A 14,439-nucleotide genomic window follows, 5' to 3' on the forward strand; every position below is an offset into this window, starting at 1 on the left:
CAGGCAAAATAGAACATATTCTGAAATGAATGAAACGGAAAATACAACATATGATTTATGCAATGTACCTGAAACAGTGCTTAGAGGGAAATTTATATCTATATGACCAATATCAGAAAAAGAGATCTCAAAATGATAACCTGAGCTTCCACCTTAAGAACCTAGATAACCATGAGCAAACTAAACAAATAAAACAAACAGAAGGAAATAAAATATATTAGTAGAGACATCAATGAAATAAAAAGTACATAAACAATTGAGAAAATCAATGGAACTCATTGCTTTTTGTTTGAAAAATTCAAGAAATGCAAATTACCAAAATAAGAAGGAAAAATTATATATGCATATATATATCACAAAATTATATATATATATACCACGAAAAAGTATATTATATACCACAACTGTCTTAGTTGGTTCAGGGTGCTCTGACAAGATATCATAGACTAGGTGGCTTAAACAACAGAAATTTATTACAGTTCTGTAGGCTGGGAAGTCCAAAATCAAGGTCCTGGTTGATTTGGTTCCTAGTGAGAGCCCTTTTCCAGGTTTGTAGATGGCATCCTTCTCATTGTATTCTGACATGATGGAAAACAGAAAGAAATAGCTTTCTTCTTATAGAGGCACTAATCTCATCATGAGGGCTACACCCTTATGAAATATCCACACCTAACATAACCCTTAATGGTGAAAATGAATGCTTTCCTCCAAAGATGAGGAATGACTCAACTATGTGCATTCTTGCAACATCTGTTCAACCTTGTACTGGATATTCTTGCCATGGCTATGTAACAAGAAAAAGATATAGAAAAATTATCTTATTTGCAGATGACATGATTTTCTATATAGAAAATCCTATGGAAGTCACTAAAATACTGTTAGAATTAATTAAGGAGTTCATCAAGATTGCAAGATACAAGACAAACATATTTAAACCAACTGTATTTCCATATACTAGCAGTGAACAATACAAAAATGAAATTAAGAAAACAATTTCATTTACAGTAAGAGCAAAGAATAAAATACCTAGGAATACACTTATTATTCAAAGAAGTGCACCTTATACTTAAAACTACAAAGCATTGTTGAAAGAAATCTAGGAAGTTCTAAATAAATGGGAAAATAACCATGTTAATGGATCAAGTAATCTCATAGACCTAAATGTAAGAATTAAACTACAAAACTTATAGAAAATAACAGAATATCATTATGATCTTGAGTTTGGCAAAATATTCTTAGACTTTAAACATGATCCATAAAATAATTAATTGATAAACTGAACCTCATCAAAATTATTTTTTGTTTCAAGAAATATCATTATGAAAATGAAAAGTCAAGCCATAAACTAGGAGAAAAATATTTGAAAATCATATATCTAATAATAATATATAATCCTTACAACTCAATAAGACAAACAACCCAACTTAAAAATCAGTGAAACATTTGAACATTTAGCAAAAAAAGATATATGAACGGCTAATAAGCACTTGAAATATGCTCACATTATTAATCAGTAGGAAAATGCTAAGTTCATAAAGAGACACAACTACACACCCATTAGAATGGCTCTAATCAAAATGTCAGACAATACTGTCAGAGAAGATACTGAAAAATTAGAACCATCATGCACTGCTAGTGGGAAGATAAAAGTGGTACAGACACTTTGGAAAATGTTTCTTAAAAAATTAAACAGTTATTTACCATACAACTCAGCAATGTCACTTGTAGGAATCTATCCAAGAAAAATGAAAACACAGGTCCACATAAAAACACGTGTATGAATGTTCACGCATCATTAGTCCTAACTGTCCAAAATTAGGAACAACCCAATTGTCCATCAACTGACAAATGAGTAATGTGGTACACCCATATTATGGAATATTACTCAGCCATAAAAAGGAATGAACTACCAATTCACACTACAACTTGGATAACCTCAACAACAGCAGGCTAAGAGATAGGAGCCAAACGTAAAAAAACTACAATGCATGATTTTATTTATATGAATAATTTAGAAAAGGTAGATTTATAGGTAATGAAAGAAAACTAGTGGCTTCCTAGAGTTGAGTGTGGGAGTGTGGATTAACTCTGAAGTGGAATGCTCTAAGTCTGCATTATGGTGAAGGTTGTACAACTGTACATTTGTTTAAATTATAAAATATTTTAAAAGTTTGTTGACAGAAACCATTGTTAAATTTGGTTCATTTACCTTACAAATTGATCATTAATTCAGATAATTTGCTGAGAAAATAAATTCTTCAGCCTAAAAAAGAATAAATAAATAAAACATAATTTGTCCTTGTTCTCATGGTGGATTGTTGGGGGCAGGAAGGATGTGACATTCCTTTTCTTCCTCTATCTACAGGCCTACTATCTGCAATTCCTAGTATCTTTCCTTTTCCAGTTCTGGGATTAAAGGTTTTATTCAAAGGTGGTGCAGGGAATCCATCTTTGACAGCAACAAAGTAAACAATACAACAAATGAGTTCCATTTCACTGCAACTATGCCTAACATTTGAGGCCATTTTTCTATTTTTGTCCTGTCATGTTCTACTTTATGGATTAGGTTTAAAAAAAAAAAAAAAGGCAATGTAATGTTATGGGCAAAATCTCAAGTAATGGAGATGGCCAAATCCAGGTTTAATCATGTTTAATTCTATCATTTACCAATGCAAGGACATTGAGAAAGTTACTTGATATCTTTCACCCACAGACTCCTCCTCTAGAAATGGAGGTGATGACAATATCTGTTTTCCTCATACAGTTATTTTGAAGATTAAATTAGATATTATATATAAGAACTTATCAAAAGTTTTTGACACTTCAGAATATATCTGAAATATGACCACTTTTCACCTCTTCCCAGGCAATCTCCCTAGCCCATGGGAACAACATTCTCTCCCATACAACTAAAATAGCTATTGAATTGGTCTCTCCACTTCTGCTTTTTTCCTGCTATTAACGATTGTTCACACAGAAAATATTTCTAAAATGTAAATCAGATTATGTCACTCTCCTGCTCTAAAATCCTTCAGTAGTCTCCTACAAATCCCTATATTATCTGGCTCCCCTCTACCTCTCTGGCCTCATTCCTACCAATATTCTCCTTGATTACTGACCAACCTGATCTTACAATTTCTCAAACTCAGAGAATATATTGCAACTTAAAGTATGTGCCCCCCCGTCTTCCTTTTTGAAATATTCTTCACATAGATAGTCAAATAACTTATTCCCTCACTTCACTCAAGACAAATGACACACCCTCAAGGATGCCTTTCCTGAGTCCTCTAACATAGCAAACTCTGTCACTGTATGTCCCTTTAACTAACTTTATTCTTTTTTTTTTTTTTTTTTTTTTTTGCGGTACGCGGGCCTCTCACTGCTGCAGCCTCTCCCGCTGTGGAGCACAGGCTCCGGACGCACAGGCTCAGCGGCCATGGCTCACGGGCCCAGCCACTCCGCGGCACACGGGATCCTCCCGGACCGGGGCACGAACCCGTGTCCCCTGCATCGTCAGGACTCCCAACCACTGCGCCACCAGGGAAGTCCCACTAACTTTATTCTTACTACTGAATAATATACATTAATTTTCTAGCTGCTTGTAGTTTTTGTCCCTTCTAGAATATAAGCATCATGAAGGGAGGTCCTCTGAATATTTATTGTATGGCTGTATTTTTAGGACCTACAACACTGCCAAGTACATAGTAGGCTCTCAATAAATATTTGTCTAATAAATGGGTGAATGAATGATAAACAGTAACTCCTTTTAGTATTTAAACACTATAATTGAACAAGACTTTAGGTGATTTGACTCAACATCAGCTAAAACACAGAGCATCACAATCAATTTCCTAATTGTAATTGACTACATCAAAATCCTCACATCTCTTAATGCTCATTAAAAAAAATCAAAACAAAACAAAAAAAGGCACTTTCCATTTCAAATGGATAACATGTTTACAGATCACACAAGTACGTGCGTGAAAATTAAATGGAAAATAAATTCAATACCTTTCTATCTAAATTCTTTACTGGTTTACTACTATTTTTCTATTTCTGTTTCACCATTAAACTTAATATAATCTCTCTCCCTTACGGAGCCTCACAGATATTTTAAGATCTCTACACACAATACTACTCTCTTAAGAGAAAAGGAATTTATCCCTACTAACAATCATGGCATCCTAGAAATGTTTTACAGACCCAGTCTTCCCATAGCTATTTATCTCCTTCCCTATAAATTGCCTTATTACACAGTTTAACTGTCTGCAACCTGAGTTTTCTATTATATTTCATATTTACTTTGTAACAACAATAAAACCCTTCCATAAAACACTACATATGATCCAAAAACTCAATGCCATGAAATGCTATGGGAACGAGAAACAAGCTGCTGTTTGACATAGATCCTCGTTTTGGCTACAGGATTTAAAACTTTTTCAATCCAGTTGCCTTCAGGAGCCATTTAGTGAGGGTTGATAACTTAAATACCCATAGTGTTATTCCATGGTTAGAATCTCCTAGAAAGTTGTCTTTTTTATTTGTCCCAGGAGAATTTACTGGGAAAAGAGTGGGCCATTAGGACCCAGGATTGACCTCTGTGTGCCCCCAAATGGGTTACATTTGTTTCCACCTGGCCGTGGCATCCTTTCCACCTTTCTCTTCCCACTGTCCTCCACCCATCCTTAAGAACCTTGTTTAAAGAAGAGAATGGGAGACAACAGCCAACCGAACAATGTCTAAGTTTATAATAAGGTTTTGCTGAAATCATTTTGAATCTAATCAAACTTTTGGAGCCGTAGAGTTTGTAGAAAAGTTAACTTTGCCTATATATCTGTCATTTTACCTCCCACTGGAAAGTACATCATCACCAAACTGAGATAAAAAGACACCAATTAAAAAAAACAACTCACAAGAGTAAAAATGCTCTTAGTAGTGGTCTTTGGAAGCCTCCAGTCACCATGTAGGCCCCTGCCTCGGTCTGCCCTCAGCTCCTTCACGGTTACTTATAGCCTGAGGGCCCGGCGGGCTGTCTGTGCACCTTCGGGACTGGTGTCAGGCTCCTTGCCCACCGCCTGACGGGAATACTGGGTTTCACCTTGCCCCTCCTCCTGCTGGCTGGCTCCCTCTGCTTCCAGGGGTTCCCCCGGGGTCCTCAGCATCACAGTCTCCACTAGCCTCTGCCCGTGCCCTCTTCATGCCCCCAGGATTTTCTTCTAACGGGTCTCTCACTGCTCCTACTTGTTCTGGAAGTTCTGGGCCTGCCTGTCCTCCCTCTGGGCCTTGAGCTGCAGCTTCTCCTTCTTGGCTACGAGGGTGGCCTGCAGTTCGCCCAAAGTCTTGTGAAGGAAACTGCAGGACAGCATGTTCCCCTCCCCAACACCCTCCTGGGTCCTAATGTGCTGCAGGTTATGCGAGGCCCAGTACTGGTAGCGCCGGGCAGCCGCCTGGGGCAGCTCGGTAACACTGCGCTCGCAATCCAGCTCTGCCTCAAAGGCGCACGCCTATGGCCAGAACTCACCCATGTCCTGCAGGGAGCTCATCTCCTGAGAAGCTTCATCATTCCGCAACATGCTCCCACAACAACTTTCATGCTAAAATAGCGGGATTCCAGCTCCTGGGAGTAGGGACCGTAGTTGATGAGAATTTGGCGCTTGACGGCGTTCACGTTCGCCTTGTGCACATAGATGGAAAAACAGGTTCTGGTACACGGTGGCCATGAGCTTCACGTGCACATCATGGGGGCCAAGGCTGCTCAGCACCAGAAGGGAAGGATGGGCAAACTGCCACTCAAGCACACGGGTACAGCGAGGAAACCACAGCATCCACCAGCTTGTACGTGTTCGTCTGGAAGATCAAGGTGGGGCCTCCAGGGAGGTGCATCAGCTTAATGTAAATACTGGTCTCCATTTTGCTCAAGACCAGTAAATATGTGACTCGACAGGACCCAGCCAGTACCACAGAATCCTGCAAAGAGTTTGTCTTTCGTCCCCGCAGGCAGGCGGTGGCTGTGAGGAGCTCCACGAGTCCGTGCAAACAGCCGGAGCAGCTGTGGGTTGCCGCCTCTCCGCAGCTCGGCTAAACACGAAGGAGTGCGGCTGCGCAGCGTGAGCCTCGCGATACCTGAGCTGCGTGCCCCCAGGCGCATGCGCGTGCTCTTAGGATCCAGCGACCGCCTTGAGTGCCGACACTCGCAGTCTCTCCCACGAAGTTGCCTGTGTCTGCCGCTTCCAGCACGCTCTGCTCACCTCCTGCACCACTGTGAAGAGTAACCGGTAATCCACTGTGCTATATACACATAGGGCTTTCAAAATACGAGAAAACTGAGGTTTCTGGTTTCCGACAGAGGTACAAGATGGGCTATGTTGGGGAGAACAGATAAGAGTAAAATATAGTTCTTGTTAAATTAGGCATTGCTGTGGGGAGGCTTGAAATCCGTTCACCTTGACAAATGCTCAGAGCACATGTTTTCGTCTCTGATCACCTTTGCGGTTTATTCAGGATCCACCCATCCCCATTCTGCTCTACACAGCTGGGGGCAGGGGGTGGGTTCCATCACCCCTCCAGGTATTTTTTGTTTTTTGTTTTTTTTAGGTGTTCTTTTGATCAGTGTTTAAAATGGCTTTGTTACTGAACTAAACTCGGTTCTGCTCACCTGCCCAGAGTAAAGCCAATGTACTGACACCAGGTTGTGAGGAAAGAAAGTTGCAGTGTTTATTGCAGGGCATCAAGCAAAGAGTCCAGGCAGCTAGTGCTTAAAAGGCCCAAATTCCCTGATGGCCTTCAGGGAAAGGTTCTTAAAGACGGGGTGCGGGAGGGGTTGGGGGTTGTGGGGTGTGTGATCAGCTCCTGGACATTCTTCTGATTGGTTGGTGATGAGGTAACTGGGAGTCAACATTGTCAACCTGCTGGTTCCAACCGGTCTGGGATCTACCTGCTTGTGGGCAGCGTAACTTCTTTCACCTGTTGGGGATTTCAGTATCAGCAAAACGGCTCAAAGCATGTGGCTCAGAATATTATCTATAGTCTTTGAGAAGGAACTAAAGGTCCTTGATTTTGTTTTATGACTAAACTGTCATTATTTTGCCTTCCTTGACTGTTTTCCCTTGTTTCTGCATTTTATCACTTCTCTTATTAAATTCATTCTTTGGAACTTCGGGAAGGCCTAGGAGGCTAAAGTTTTCCTACAAAGAAGAGGCAGGCAGAGGCCATGGGGGAGGGGAGTCTGTTTGGGGAAGGCCCCGGCAGGGTCCTGCTTGTTTACAACTTCAGACTGGCTCTGTTCAAATCACAGACACCTGGTACTGATGAACCATTTCCACCTCCTTGTTCTGGCATCACTAAGTGTTTCTGTGGCTCAACGTACAAGTGGCTATCTCTCTCCACCCCCACTTTCTCCTTTTGCCCCCTCTCTCCTTCCTGTCCCCACCTTGTTGGCTCAAGCTGATATGAGAGCTATAGCCTTTATATTCCTCAAAAGAGTTCACTGTGTTACTCCCCTACAATTATAGAAAACACCGGGCTCTACACGGGATCCCATGGAAGCCCTTCTCATTAGAACTGAGGTTGGCCACAGGCACCCCCGTCCCTCTGCTTTGGGGTGGGAGTCACAGCACACATATAACTCTCTCCAAAGATGGAACCCTCACATATCCTCTCTCAGGCCTTTCTTTCAATGTTTTTATGTCCTTGGGGGGCTTTCTAGAATCATGCACTTGTTTTCAAATATTTCCTTTGCAAACTTCATATTGCTCTGGCCTATCACTTGGAATTTTATGTTTGGTTTGATCTTGCTATTATATTCATATCACTGAAAAGTAGTGGGTCCAGGATTTAAACCTAGGTCAACCTGACTCGAAAGCACCTACTCCATAAGATGTCCCCAGACACAAGTCCACTGTCTCTCACCCCTCCCCATCTCTATCAATATCATCTTGCCTCTTTGACCTCTTTAAATGCCCTAAGAAAGTGGCGTTCTTGCCACACTCTCTTGGAAAACTTTAGTTTGATTTCTGAAGGAGAATGTATTCCAGCTCTTATATACTAACTTTAAAGAACCCACTAACATAATATCTCTTCTCTTTCCTTTCATATTCTTTATCCAGGAAGTTTCTTTGTGGGAACGCCTATATGACAACTGATCTTCCCACCCAGCATCTTAGAATATGACAAGAGTTATTTTCCTTGTCAGATAGACCTTGTATAATCAGCAACTGTGTTAATATCAGAAATGTTCACCTGAGCATTCTGTATAACCCATTTTTTCAACAAATAGATTTGGCTGCCAAGTAGCATAATTTGTTCAGTTTTCCCTTTGAAATATATTTAATCACAAACTAGAGGTTCACATGGGCCTATATTTACAAACTGTTTGATAACTCCAATAATTGCACATTTATTTGGTTATATTTTCAAAAAGCAAAAGAATGGCAGTGTAATGTATGCAAGAAATTTTAACTGGAGTCAGAAGAGTAATAATACCTGCCCAGACACCCACATAAGATTATTGGTAAATGTATATAATAGAACTTTGTAAAACATAAAAGGATTTTAATACTATTACCCACCCCCACTCTTCACTTCATAATGCACAGAAAAGTATTGGTTACATTCATCAAGAAAATGCATATAATCCAAAGATATATAGTTGAAACAACACTTTATTATTAAAAGTTCTATATTTATCAACATTGAAATTTTCCCTTATGAAGTCAGCAAGAGTACTTTGGAGGGGAACATTGCTTTAATTCTGACTCACTAAATTATTTGTGAACTACTGAATACTTTGAACACATGCTTGAATACATTTGTAATATATCAGGACCATGATGCAAAGGCAAAATATGCAGACAGCATCTTTGTATTTTACCTTTATGTTTGCCAATTATTTATCTTGCACTTCCCCATATTTCACTTGATGCATTCTATTCAAATAATACACAGTGAGATCAAACCACAAGAACTCCAAATGCTCAGTCTATGATTGCCAGCCAGTAAATAGGTTCTCTTTCAACTTCGTTTAAATAACAGCTCCTGGAACTTAATATAATGAAAGGAGCCTGAAATAAAAAGATTGCTCTGCTTTACATGAAACACTCCTCCACACACATTTCAGTAAAGCCAGCATCTCTGAATCATCCCTTTGATAATTATTGAATAAAACAATTTCCAATTACACAAGAGAAATTATATAACACAAGTGCAAGTTGAGTCAATAATAGATTTAATTAAAACGGGCACAGGTGGAAATAGCCTTGGGGAGGGGCAGAGTGGTCATTTCTTAAAATGAAATTAAAGGGAAAAAGGTAAGCACAGTAATAAAAAGAAAACCTAAGTAACCTATAAATAAATACCTAAGCAATTTAAAGGTTAAATATTTTTTCCTGAAATCTCATTACCTTAGCCAAATTTTCCAAAGAATAATTCTGTATCCTTTGAATGCATGCACACCATAGTCCTTGTTAGAATTTATACTGATAAAATGATAGGGGAACACTTAGCACTAACCTTAGGCTATACAAGTTAGGTACTCGATGTGAACTATGTAAGCTCCATATTTATGTTAATTTCTACCATAACATCGTGGCAGAAGTTTGTCTTATGATCTGTAGCTCTTTTACAAAGTACTTAAAACTTCCTTTTGGTTGTGATCCATAGTACCTACGAATATGAACCTATTGCTATCCTCATATGTACTGTATATGCTAGATACACACACATACATTAATTTTGCTTTGGTTTTTTACTCCCATTTCCCCTTATTTGACTGTAGACTTTGAGGACCAAGAGAGTGAGTTATCAAGTTATCAACTCGTATATACTGAGTGATATGTGTGTGTATATATATATATAGAGAGAGAGAGGGAGAGGGAGGGGAGGGGGAGGGGTCTTTTTTTAATTCAAAAAATGTTGTGTTAGGATCTATCCATGTTGTGAATTATAAATCTAATTGATTGCTTCTTGCTACTATAAGGAATCCGTAATATGTGTCCAATATATGCATCTATTACTTATAGGTATATTTATGTATACTATGTGCATATATATAATTTAGAGAGATCAGCATGTATAGAGATATCAGTATATATGCCACTTGAGATGGTTGTTCTCTTACTCTCTGTACATTCCCTGCTCAACCAGTGTCTGCTTCACTCACATGACTCCTCTTAATTATGGGGCTTAATTAGTAACCACCTACCTGCTTGGCCCAGCTGCTTGTTTCCCTGGTAACTGATGAGCCAACCTGAAATCAATTCCCCCTATAAATGATAGCCTCCTTCTCCCCCAAGTAGCAAAGATTGCTACTGTGTCCTGCCTGTCCTCTGCTGCCCACGGTGAGCTGTCGCTCCAGAACCTTGGGTTTGGATATGTAATATCCCATGTCCAATAAGCTGTTGATGTCTCTGTCGCTGTCTCTCTGCTCTTTCTTCTGTCTCGAGGCTGGGCAGCTACAGGGCTTGCAGGCCTGCAGGGTGTAGCCCAGCACAGATAGTCAAGGGGATGAGGAATATAGAAAAACTAACAAAATAAAACAAAAGATACTTTGAAGTTTAAGGGAGTGCAAAGTTTTTTTTAAATAGAGGATTAATTAAAATATAATCTTCATCTTAGATAATTGGGTACTTATGGCTTGTCATAAAAAGTGTTGCATCTTAAAACAACTTCAAGGAAAGCAAAATTACCGTGCCCTAAAAACTGTTGGAGGAACAAAAAGGGGCTTCTGTGTTGCCAATGACCTGATGTTGTAGAGAGTTAGAATAAAATTGTTTCATAAATTACGAGGCTGGAGGTCATAGAGGTTTTCCTACGTTTTTCTATTGTCAGGGAGTTGTAACTTTCGCACTTAGGCCTTTAAATAAAACTGGATTCTATTTTTGTAAGTACTATGAGATGGTAAGGCAGTTTTTCCAACATCACTTTAAAGGAGCCATTTTTATAACACCATATGTGTAATACACTTTATATAGATATTTTATACCATATATGCTTATATGTACTATGTGTATAAAAAGAAAAAAGCAAATTCTAAAATTAAATACAGTTGTTTAATATGTTTACTTGGTTAAATTAATTCAAGGTTAGATTGTTTCACTTGAATCTGAAGCAGGCTTGAACAACAGAGGTATTATGAAATGTTTCTGAGATGATACCATATTAAAATATATTTTGTCTGCCATTGCTTCACCACACCTATTAGGAAGAAGAAACTGAGAAAATAATTAAAAGTCTATGGTAATAGTCTCAGGCTTGAGATGAAATAAGCCTTATAGAAGGAAGTGCCTGTTGGTACTTCTGATTTACAGATAAGAAAACAAAGGCTCATTAGTGCTAAGTAACTTTCTCTGAGATTTCATTTAGTGAAAAGATTTTCTAAGATTTATATGTAGCTCTGTCCGTCTACTCTTAAACTCAGGCTTCATGCATTAAACCAGGAGTCTGCTGACTTTTTCTCAAAAGGGCCAGATGTAAGTAAGCTTTGCAACCCATATTGTGTCTGTTGCAACTACTGTCATTATAGGACAGAAGGAGCTATAGACAACATATAAACAAATAAGCACGGCTGTATTCCAATAAAGTGCTGTTTATAGACAATTTTAATTTCATAAAATTTTTACATCATGAAATATTATTCTCCCCTCAGTTTTATCAACTGTTTGAAGTCTAACAAATTGTTTGCTTACGTGCTGTATACAAACAGGTGGCAGCCTGGATTTGACCCATGGTCTTTAATTTTTCAACATCTGCACAAAACTGTGTTAAACTTAGGCAGTCAGAAAAGGGCTGAAGTTTGTGTTCTGCTGTGAGATGCTGCAGTGAGATCATTTTGCCTTAAGGATGTAGGTGAAGTGATTTTTATGGCATCAAAAATAGATAGCCAGCAACCAGACAAAAGTGCAAGCCAAAGTTTAAAAGTTAGTAATGGTAAGTATTTAGAAGTCATTCCCATGAGGTTATAACTCAAGCTGAAATAGTATTGAAAATGTGACTTTGGATATAGCCAGAACTATGCAGTGGGAGGGGAGAAAGTAACAAGAGGATGTGATGTGTATGGAGGTATCGGTGAAAAGGGTAGAATGAAGATGAACAAATTCATGGGAAATAGGGAAGGAGATAGTTCCATGAAAGAGGAGTAGGGCTAATAACATCCAAGTGGACAAGGAAAAATTCATGGCTTCATTTAACATCTGAGTAGGTTGACAATGATCTCTGATAGAAGAGCCACTATAGACAGGTTAGTGTAGGAGCAGGTTACAGATGCTTAAGTAGGTGGCAGAAGTAGGAGACCCAGCTTTCCATTAGAAATGAACTTTTTGAAAGGAGACTAACCTGTATTAGTTTTATGCTGAGGACTGAAGGGGCAAGTGGACAGAATAGTTTCCAGAATTCAGTGAGACCTGAGGCTAAGAAGGAGGGTCAGGGTCCCCAAGCTCCAAATGTGGACGGCACAGCTACTGCTAGAGGTCTGGGCTTCCAGAAAACGTCTTCCAATTGGAGAAGACCTAACAGTTCTTAGGCATTTAACAAAATGGCTATAGACAGATCTTTGCCTGTAAAATATTGGCTAATGTTGCATTTCAGATATCTGAAAATATTTTAACCGAGCGATTTACTTCATTTGATTAGAGTACATCTGAACATATTGTGATAAACAGCATTGTGAACATATTGTGATAAACAGCATTGTATGCTGTTTTGGTAATTGAAATACATACTGGATTTGTTATTACATAAAATACGAATTTCAGCTTCTGCAGTCTTTAGTAACCAAAGTTCTCTGCCACCTGTTTCACATATTTATAATCAACTTCAATACCTTAATTCAATTTAAAAGTATTAACCCCAAATATTTTTGACATATTGTTTGGATAGAAAAAACTGTACTCTAATAAACCAATTTACATTTCTTTTTCTTTTTTTTATATACTATCTCTGTTTACCTACCTTGGATAAGATTAATTCATTGAGTCACTAAATGTCTCATGTATGGTATTTTCCTAGACACTGTGGAGGATACTAATTAGAAAACAACATTCCTAGCATATGATGCCTGCAATCAGTTTGTACGGAATAAAGTCATCTACAAATAAATATATTGGAATTCAGAAGAGAAAAGGACTGGAGGAATAGAAATAAAGTGACATCTTCATGAACGATATGATATCTGAGTTCAGAATTTAAGAATGGGATATGCCAAGTGACAGGTTATTTTCCAGTTACAGGGAGCAGAGAAGATGTCTCCCTCCAACAGCGATAATTGAAAATAAGCAGGCCCTGGGTACAACCAACACCATCTTAAATGGAAATAAATCAGCAGTGATGCAGTCCTTGGGATAGATCGCTCTCTGGGGAATTACCATTCTGTCTACCAGATTCTATAACAATGGGCAAAGTGACAATATCAAACTTTTAATAATGCTCAGTAAGCACTTTACCCTAATATGTTGTGACCACAGAATTTGTAGCAAATCATAAAACACACTATGTGATCACCTCCTCAATAAATTCCTTCTAAACCGTTGAACATGACACATTGTAATCCAGTTTGGAACAGTAACAGTATGTTTTATTCTCTTGGAATTTGAGAAAATAAAATGACATAAGTTTTTTACATTGAAAATCAAGATGCAAGTTCTTATAAACAGCTGCAAGCTTAATTGTCTCTAGTCAATTCTTAAATTACTAAAAGGAGAATTGATGTCTGGAAAAAAGAAACAGAAGAAATAGAGGCTTGAGAAACATATGCTTCACAAACCTGGTTAAATAATGCTTATTCCTTCACAGCTAGCTTATTTTCTTACCAGTGTGGAAGCTAGGATTTTAAAAATATTTGTAGTTACAAATATCTGCTCAGTATTAACTTTAATTTGTTTTATATTTTCTTTTGTATTTATTTTTTCTGACAACTTCATCAGTGTCTGTTTGGCAACAATGTGGACTTAGTATGATGTGGTGACTATCACAAGCAAATTCTGAATATATGGTCCCGTTCCAGAGCTCTCAAAGCAATTGACTGTGGCCTCTGTAGGAGATGTATCATGGGTCAACCTGTTCTGTTGCCCAGACCTGCATCTCTGCCCCTGAAGAATTGTTCTCAAGAGGACTCACCAATAAATCTCATAGGTGTAAATATCAGTGTGTCAGAACCCATATCACACAGAACCCAAGCTAAGTTGGATGTCCATTTTCTCCAAGTTCATCCGTAGATTCAGTGCAATTCTAGTAAAATCGAAATAGATTTCTCATGAAAATGACAAGTTGATTCTAAAAATGTGCATAAAAATGCATTGGATCTAGAATAGCCTTTTTTTCTTTGGGAAGAAAAAGTTACAAGTTACACTACTTGATTTCAAGTTTTACTCTATAAGCCACAGTTATCAGGATATGATGGTATTGGTGGAAGGATAAACACATGGTCAATTGATTGGAGTTGAGAGACTA

The 14,439-nt window shown here is 38.3% G+C and overlaps 1 pseudogene; it reads right to left on the reverse strand.

Moving 5' to 3' along the window:
• Positions 1–5,006: 5,006 nt before the first annotated feature.
• On the reverse strand, positions 5,007–11,823 carry LOC137231112 (suppressor of SWI4 1 homolog pseudogene; annotated as a pseudogene).
• Between the last annotated feature and the right edge of the window lie 2,616 nt (positions 11,824–14,439).

The sequence above is a fragment of the Pseudorca crassidens genome, chromosome 9, assembly GCF_039906515.1.
Source record: "Pseudorca crassidens isolate mPseCra1 chromosome 9, mPseCra1.hap1, whole genome shotgun sequence".
Taxonomy (NCBI): Eukaryota; Metazoa; Chordata; class Mammalia; order Artiodactyla; family Delphinidae; genus Pseudorca; species Pseudorca crassidens.